The 7,481-nt window shown below is 35.9% G+C and overlaps 1 long non-coding RNA gene across 1 annotated transcript; it reads left to right on the top strand.

Annotated features, from left to right (window-relative positions):
• Nucleotides 1-513: 513 nt before the first annotated feature.
• On the top strand, nt 514-4,651 carry LOC113078640 (uncharacterized). Its single transcript, XR_003281581.1, has 2 exons — nt 514-629; nt 3,773-4,651. It is a non-coding gene; the product is annotated as an uncharacterized LOC113078640 (long non-coding RNA).
• The last annotated feature ends 2,830 nt before the right edge of the window (nt 4,652-7,481 follow it).

Consider the following 7,481-nt stretch of genomic DNA (forward strand, 5'->3'; position numbering starts at 1 on the left):
TATATATATATATATATATATATATATATATATATATATATATATATATATATATATATATATATATATATATATATGATACTGTTTGTGTTTAATATAAAATATAAATTGCTTTATATTGAAATGCAAAAAAGATATCAGTAATTTGTATCACGCAACTAATTTTTTCATAAACTGGGGGCACGCAGTATGAAATCTTCACAAAAGACACAAATCATTTCAACACACAGAATCTAAACGTGAAAACAATGACATCATTGCACACCATTAAACTGTTAGTAGGAGTGTACATCCAGTAAATGTGAATGGGAACAGATGTAATCCTCATGATCTGGTTGCTGTTTCTGTGTTTGTACGAGCTCTGGCCTTTGAGGTTGTGGCTGTGTGTGTGTGTGTGTGTTTCATTTTGATACACTTCGTGTTTAGTAAACCCACAGAGGCTGATATGTTATGCAAATGTTTACTAAGTTATGTTTGCACTACCTGATTTATTACAGTTTTGTAACATACTAATCTACATGTTTGTCTCTGTTGTTGTCTCTGCAGCCAACGGTATGTACATGGGAAGCCAAGAAATGAGACTGGTTGTAGAAAGAGACAACGCAACTGTACGTCAACACCTCAGCAAGGTAATGATCACACAACATTTGAACAGTAAATAAAACAAAAACACTAATTCTAAATTAGCCATTGTTTGGAATAACAAACATTTCTATTAATATTTTGAAGATATCTTTTAAAGGGAACTGGGTTCTTCACGTAGGAAGGAAGAAACAATATTTGAAATGTTGTTGACAGTATAGAAATAAGTGTCAAAATTTATCAATTGACTTTAAACAAACTCCAAGCCATCTTGAACTGATTTGTGTCTAATACAAGAACATCTGTATCTGTATCTAATGCAATGTTGCATTAGACTATCACTAGCTGTGTTTCCATCCAAAGATGCAAATTTAACTTGTGCGTGAAACTGGAATATTGCAAAAAAAAACATTTGCGAATAAAACATTCATTTTTTTATGTGCATTTTTTTAATTTATGTGCATCTTGGCATTCCATCCAATGTTCTTTTTTTTTTATTTATGCGATATTCCAAAATGTGCATAAAAATAGGTGGATGGAAACATAGCTACTGTCCATGCATAAGTCAAACAAGTGTGATCTCTATATTAATCAGTCAATGTATTTAGGCATCATACTGTACGTATTACATTGCATATTTATTTTGCTACAGATCACATTTATTATTGTTTTTAAAAAGTATCTCTAAGTGAGCGTTGTATGACCGCAACGGTAATTTAAATGTAAAATAGTGGAATGCACAATAAAATATGGAAAATTGAATGTTACTGATTTAAAAAAACAACAGAACAAAAACGAATAATTGCTGATAATCAACATGCTTCAGATATGTTGTGCATCCCTTTTCAAATAGAGGTTCTTGTTCATATTTTTGGCCATTTTTCTTAGTTTGTGGGATGTTAATGCATAACTAGAAGATGACTGTAATAAATTCAACAAATAAGTGCAGTATCTTGCCAAAAGCGTTGTTCCCCATGCACGGGTGTTTGTTTTTACTGGAACAATTTGATGACGCAGCTCTCCTTAATTTCCTACATATTAACGGCACTGATCAAAGAGATTTGGGAAGCCTCTAAACATGTTAGACACAGATGAAGCCCACACTGACTCACCCTTGGAGAGCTGATAACCAATCAAACAATATAAGATCTCAAAGCACGTTCCTCCAACCAACCCTTCCGTTTTCTCATCGGATGCATGGGCGGAAGAACCATATGTACCTTTCAATACCATGGTGTGATGCAAAGCAGAGACTGCGTACATATGCAGAGGGAGGAGGACAGGGCTGCTGATGGTCTATTTCTGTCATCAGTTAAATAGGTGATATCTTCACTGCTCTTAAGAGTCGCATACTCAAGACCTGTGTCTAATGTTACACTTAGCAAATTCCTTGTCAAAGCTTCAGAAAATCCCTTGAGCCTGGAAACCGGTCGAATTTTTCCCGGTCTGATTTGTGCATCCCACCCATAATTTGAGGGAGGAAGGAAGCTCTTCCATTACTCTCACAACCATTGTCTGTATGGGTGTCAGTGTATGTGGTGTTCTTTGGTATCGGCTTCGCAGTCCGTCTTGTTTGCCAATATAATGCTAGAATAATTGTCTTCCGAAAAAGCTGAAGGTGAAGACAGGAGGTCATATGTTTAAACCCCTCTCAGCCTTAAACCACATGCATCTGACTTCTCTATTAGATTTATGGGCTGTGGTGAAATCGATCAGGCCGACAGATGTAGAACCCATCACGATTAACTGGTACAGTCGGCAAAAGCCAAACATTATGCAGTTTGTCATAGAAATCATGCAAAGCAGTTGACAAGAGAATTTGATCTTTCTATTGTGTATGGCTCTCGAAGTCTCACCAATAAATAGCCTTTAGAAATCTGCACGGGTGGTTTTTCCTTTCGCATTGATGTTATTGGCACCGTTCGGCCGAGGTTACGGCAAGGAAAAACCCTTCAAGTGTCCACACTGGTGTCCGAGGGGACGTGGTAGACGTAGTGGATTTAATGTCAATCTTTCTTAAATTTAGTTTTATTGAAACGCAATCTTGATTGTTTTCCCATTTGGATCCTCTGTGAAGTTCTCAGTGTGCCTCGCCTTTGTTAAAGACTTTCTATATGATTTATTAAGTTATTCTGCTTTAGAGATTTATGGCACATGATGAATTTTATCTGCCAAAGATGTGACTGTTTATATCTTGACTTGAGCTGTCAATTTATTGCCTTAATTATGTCTTAAGTAGCATGGGTATATTAATAGCAATAGCCAAAAATACATAGTATGGGTCACAATTAACGATTTTTCTTTTATACCAGAAATCATTAGGATATTAAGTAAAGATCATGTTCCATGGAGATATTTTGCAAATTTCCTACCGTAAATATATAAAAACTTAATTTTTGATTAGTTATATGCATTGCTAAAGACTAAATTTCAACAACTTTAAAGGCAATTTTCTCAATATTGAGATTTTTTTTTTTTTTTTACCCTCAGATTCCAGATTTTCAAATAGTTGTATCTCAGCCAAATAAACCATACATAAATTGAAAGCTTATTTATTCAGCTTTCGGGTGATGTATAAATCTCAATTTTTTTAAAATTGCCCTTATGACTGTGGTCCAGGGTCACTGTATTTTAATCAGACAAATGATCTTTTATATCGGGGCTTTCTTCAACAACTATTGATTGAGGCAATCATTTGTCATTAGTGCATAATGCCATTTAATTTGATAAATGTTTTAATTGACATCCATAGTTTAAACTTTTTCACAAAGAAAAAAAAAGTTTTAGAGCTTCAAACTAAGACATCATTCATAATTTGATACTTCTAGTTCCTTCTGACATCTTGAGGTGTGCTGAGGAACATGAAGGAGCAGCATACTGCAGACTCCAGTGGTGGTCTGAGTTTCTATGTAAATCAAATGGGAGGGCTGCTACTTTTATTATTCTAACATCACCGATTGTGCCTTTAAAATGAAAGATGAGGTTTTTATCGAGCAATGACATACAGGTACTAGCTCTCGCTTAAGTGGCTGTCAGAAAAACAGAAAAACCTTTCAATGTATATATTGTTTTAGTTCTGCCCTTGTTATGAGACATGGTCATGGTGGTGAATCCCACATACAGTATGAGAAGAAACTTAAATCATGTTAATGTCTTAATCGGCTCTGCTGATTTTGTTTTCTTCTGTCAGCTTATTTTTTACTACGGAGCCACGGATCACTGGTGCCCTGTGCAGTATTACCATGATATCAAAAAAGACTTCCCTGAAGGGGACATCCGTCTGTGTGAAAGGGGCATCCGGCATGCATTTGTCCTGGATGCAGGGGAGGAAATGGCTAACATGACGGCAGAGTGGATCTTTGATAATTGAGGACGCTCTGACTGCAAGATTAACATTTCATTCCTGTTTAACCTCTACCAGCCAAGTATTCAAACTGAGCCCCCTGTGTGTTTTTTAATGCAACCAATACTTTAAGGTGTATTACCTATTTCCATGGCAAAGCATCATGCTTGTAACAAAACACTTTAAAAAGGTGCGGTATCACTGATGTATTGATGGCATTTTATTTTTCAAATATTCATGATTGTAAAATATCTGGTTATTATTGTTATGCGGTGTATTGCTGTAGTTTACTTCAAGAATCTCTCGTTTCTGTCAAGTGGAAATTGTAATTGTCTGTTTGTGATGTTTATGGGAATGATTTCTAAACACACAAATGTGCAGTGGAGTGTGGAGCAGGACACAAGTCAATTATTTATTTATTATAGTGGACCATGGTTATCTTTTGAACTTGAGTTAACCAGACCGCTCACATAAGAAGAAACTTCTTATATATATCAACCTGGAATAAAGATATTGATCTCTTGATGGAAAATGTATTTTTATAATTTAAATGATTTTATATTATTATTCAATAACATCAGAATGTTAAAAAACAATGCATATTACTACCTTCACAGATAATTATTTAGACCGCAAAAGATTAAAACTGCGTTTCTGTTCATAGAATGTCCCATTGTTAATAAACACATTTGCAGTTGAATCAATAAAAGCTGGTTAAGAGACAAACTTCTGTCCATTTTTTTTTTCAATTTCAAATGTAACATTTGTACTTCTATGTATTTCTATATTAATTTAATACAGTTAAATAACAATGTTCTTTATGAATAAAATATTTTAAATCCGTAGTATGTTAAGAGTTTTTGCTTATGCTTAATATTTATTTCCCATTGTTTATCACTCTTGTATGATTCTTTCAGGTTTTTCAGTGAATTGTTTCACACATAAAACATGTTACATGTGATTTTATTTCTGTCTGAAGTGAACTTGCCTGTACTAGAACGGGTCAAATACGGTCCTGTCAGCAATGAACTGGGACCTTGTAGAACCACAAAATTATGAATTTTAACGAAGCTCTGGCTAACCCTCATCGAAGGCTGGAAAATTCTGCATATTTGAGCTTTCTCCATATGAATGGACCTCAACATTACCCCTGGATCATTTTTATTTTCCAGACGGCATCAGCAGGACTTTGGAATAGCGTTGTACCTGTAAAGCTGATCTATTTGGATTCTTTAGGAATCAGCTTGGCTCCTGACACCTCCCAAGAGTTTGGTTTATGGTGAATGGAGGAGCCAAAGCGGGGCCCCTTATAAGAAAAGCCTGCTGTAGGTTTGTTCTCTGCTTGCGTGGCTTCCTGGGGGTTACCAAGTGAAATATTTTGACAGTTTACCTCAACAGCCCAGGGACCAGTAATATAATTCAGTCCTCTAACCACCTCAGTCAATGTATTGAAACATCAAAACTCTCATATTTTACTCTGATGCTCAAATTGACTTGATATGGTATTCCTGACCTTAAAGGAACAGTTCACCCGAAAATGAATATTCTGTAATCATTTACTCACAGTTTCAAACCTGTATGACTTCCTTTATATTTTATGAAAATTAACAAGAACTTTAACCGTCAAGCTCCAAAATGACAAAAGAAAGCAACATAAATGTGTCATAAAATGGTCCGCATGAATCTAAAGCCTAAGACCAAAATGTAGATCAGTAATTTTTATTTTTTTTTACAAAGGCGTGAGATTCACCATTTTCCCCCTGCTGCATTCCTGAGGGAAGTGGTGATGTCCAATTCCTAAACTAATCATTCTTTTGAGTGAGATCTTTTCAACAAATCATTGGAAAGATTTGTTTACAAATCAGATCTTCGGGTTCTCGAGTTCAATTCATTGTCTCAGCCTTGTTGAAACGATTAACAGCCCACTGATATGAGTCAATAACTAAATTTCAGTCTGCTTCAAAAGACTTAGAATATAGTGCATGAGTCACTTGGACCACTTTTGTGATACTTTTAGGGTCTGTTTACAGAGATGCATTTTTGCATTTAAAAATAGGATCCAACTGCAGAGGCACAATGTTGTTTACTGGAAATCAAGGCAGGATTTCTACTCGTTTCTTTGTAAGTGAGGTGCGACTCGATCTCAAAGACATAAGTCTAGCACATGTTAAAATAATTACAGATATTGCATCTTAAAAGCAACACAGTGAAACAAAGTAGTGTTCTGCACTTTTAACAATGTTTTTTCTTTTCTTTTTTTGAGTTGATTATTTATTACAAAGTACATGATTATTGGTGTTTTATAAGAAACTTCATTCAATGTATCACTTGCCATTTCTTTGTAATTATTTATGAAATTTACTAGCCGTTTCTAAGTGAAAATGGTTTCATCAACAGTTTTTTCAGTGTGTGAACAGGCCGTCATTGTGCTTTTTTTTGCCACTTTGGAGCTTCACAGCACAAGTGCTTTAAGTATATGTCAAAACGTGGCTATTCTAATTCACTTGAGGGTCATTAAATGATGACAGCATTTTCATTTATGGGTGAGCTATTTATTTAGAAATGGGGACAGGCTTTGGTACAACACCATACTGATCCTCAACAAGCATCGCCACATGGCCCTTCCACACCAACTTGTTCAGTTGATTTGAAATCTGTCTTCTTCAGTACCAGGACGTCCTGTACGCTCTGGCAGTGATTGGCGCATCCAAGCGGCTCAGCAAACGGAGAATAAATATTTCCAGCTGATCCGTTTCCCCTTCTCTCGGAGAGTCGGGACTCTCCGTGTAAGCCCAGGTCTCTTTAATCTTCCATTCCAGGCTTCTCAAAAAGAATGACAAAGCCCCTTAATTTGCTTATCCTTGATTTAAACCAGGAGGCAGGGCTAGTTCATAGAAGGAAATGGAGTAATCCTGCCCGGGTGGATTGAATTGTGGCAAAGCAAACAAGCTTTACTGTTTTATGTCTCCAGAGTGGTTTGGGTTCTCTTGTGGTGATGAAGAATCATTCCAGAGATATTCTGGTATTTTCCTGCCAAATATCATCTGCAATAGATCGTTTTCTTTTCCCCTGGTTTGTGTTATGTTTTGTTTTGACATGGCAATAGTTACTCTTTGTTCCCCTCTCTCTCAATTTTGTACCAACTTCACATCATCTGATACACACTGATCTGGGGATAAAACCGAAATAGATCTTTTCTACTATATGTAAGCCTACTGCATTTGGTGGTGTTGTAAGGTTTGTCTTCCAAAACAGTATTTTCTTATTATCAGCAACAATACTGTGGCCATTTCCTATGCATATATATAATTCAGGTCCCACATTCTCCTACAATGACACAAACTGTGAGTGTAGGAAAAGCAAACAGTGCATCCCATCCCACAAGCCTGTTCTCACGGGAGTATTGAAAATGTTTTTCAGATTGTGTAACTTACAGAGAGCCAGAATTGTCCCCCACGGTGGCCCATCATTGCTATTGATTCGGTTTTGGGGAATTAGTTTAGTTTTAATGCAGTATTTACATTAACGTCAGAGTGTAACAGTGGAATCATATGCT

The sequence above is a fragment of the Carassius auratus genome, unplaced genomic scaffold (genome assembly GCF_003368295.1).
Source record: "Carassius auratus strain Wakin unplaced genomic scaffold, ASM336829v1 scaf_tig00026160, whole genome shotgun sequence".
Lineage (NCBI taxonomy): Eukaryota > Metazoa > Chordata > Actinopteri > Cypriniformes > Cyprinidae > Carassius > Carassius auratus.